Source organism: Apodemus sylvaticus, chromosome 19 (assembly GCF_947179515.1).
Source record: "Apodemus sylvaticus chromosome 19, mApoSyl1.1, whole genome shotgun sequence".
Lineage (NCBI taxonomy): Eukaryota > Metazoa > Chordata > Mammalia > Rodentia > Muridae > Apodemus > Apodemus sylvaticus.
This window is the reverse complement of record NC_067490.1, coordinates 11,451,428-11,453,094: the sequence shown is the minus strand read 5'-3', so window position 1 is coordinate 11,453,094 and position 1,667 is coordinate 11,451,428. Positions and strand designations below refer to the sequence as shown.

The following is a 1,667-nucleotide window of genomic DNA, read 5'->3' as shown; positions in this document are numbered from 1 at the left end:
GAGGCTCGATAGATGCCCCAGCATAGGGAAATCAAGGGGGGGGTGGGAATGGGTTGGGTGGGGAACATCCTCATGGAGGCAGGGGGAGGGGTCACGGGATAGGGGTTTTCTGGGAGGAGGGGAACCGGGAAAGGGAAGAACATTTGAAATGTAGATGAAGGATATATTCGGTTTTTAAAAAATGGAAAAAAAAATAGCTCACATTTTTTGTTATAGGAAAGGCGACTAGCTGAGACCAGATGTAACCGGAACTTAACTGATTTCACTCACACTGGAAAAGCAGTGGTTAGTGGGAGGGGATCCTTAAAAAGCACTCTCATCCAATACAGGATAAGCAAACAGATTTGTAACTGCTTACAAACAGAAGTGACTCTGTCCTTCCTCCTGCCAGATGCACCAGTCACCTCTGGCAGACACAACCTCTCTGTGTTTCAGGTCCTTCAGTAACAGTAATAGTAACATCTCCATCATTATTGTTAGAATTAAAACCCAATTCCCAAAGAGAAAGCTCAGTAACAGGAACTATTCTCAGTTCTTAAGATGTTAACTGTTAAATTTTCTCATGTCAACCCTAGGGGTCCCTTTGGACTTACTAGGTGTAAATCCAATAAAATAAAATAAAATAAAATAAAATAAAATAAAATAAAATAAAATAAAAATAAAATAAAATAAAATAAATTACAGGCTATGGCCTAGTACCTGCTCTCCAAGGAGCAAATCTTGGCGACTTCGAATTTTGGCTAAGCATCAAGGTAGGAAAGAATGACAAGGTGCCACACTTCATTTAATCTGAAGATTACAGGCGCTCTGTCTTCAGATATAAGTTATAACAGTACAGATGAAGCAGCGAATTCAAACAATTTAAAAACTAAGTAAGACGACACGGTGTTAATTCTGGCAAGAGTCTTGCCAATCTGGTTTGGCAAAAAAAGCCACGCCTGCCCTCATTTCCGTAGACATTCGCCAGGCCATAGAGGAATATCCAAAACAGGACTTAGGTAAAGAGACCTCCTATGAGGCATCCCGTGAAGAGAGGTGCGTGTGACTTAAAATACTTGTTCCACCTCCTTCCTGCTTTGAGAATTAGGAGCAGGGAGAGGAGGACAGAGGCAAGTAGGTAGAAGATGAAGCCATAGAGGGCAGTGAGGCCGAGGATGCCTGCTGTGGCCCCCCGACAGCGCCGACACTGAGGTCCAGCAATAATCCAGGAATGCAGCCTTGCCTTGGATGAACGGCGGCCCCTCCCACTCGCCCACCACCTAGGCCATCAGACCCGCACAGACTGGGGAAAGCAGCAGGACACAGTCCCTTCCTGTTCCCTCAGACTGGAGAAAGCAGAGAGTCCTGCACTGCATTCTTGTGCTGCAGGCTCAGGGACAGCCAGATCTTTTACAGGGAGAAAAACCAATTTGGTATTGAATTGCTGTTCTTTGAATGATACACATCTAAATCACTCTATATATCAAGAAAAATGACATATCCTTAATTAGTTACTTAATCTCATTTCTGGGATTGACCTCTTTATATAATTTCAGGACCAGTAGAAAGAGGAACCAAGATTTGGAGGCAATTATCTTCCAATAGAAGATTCTCTGTAACACACAGGCCAAATTGCCATTTACATAACTTATAAAGTTCGACATTGCTCTTTGCCCTAATTCAGAGTT

At 43.1% G+C, this 1,667-nt stretch overlaps 1 pseudogene; it reads right to left on the bottom strand.

Moving 5' to 3' along the window:
- Positions 1 to 868: 868 nt before the first annotated feature.
- Positions 869 to 1,268, bottom strand: LOC127670128 (ER membrane protein complex subunit 6-like; annotated as a pseudogene).
- Between the last annotated feature and the right edge of the window lie 399 nt (positions 1,269 to 1,667).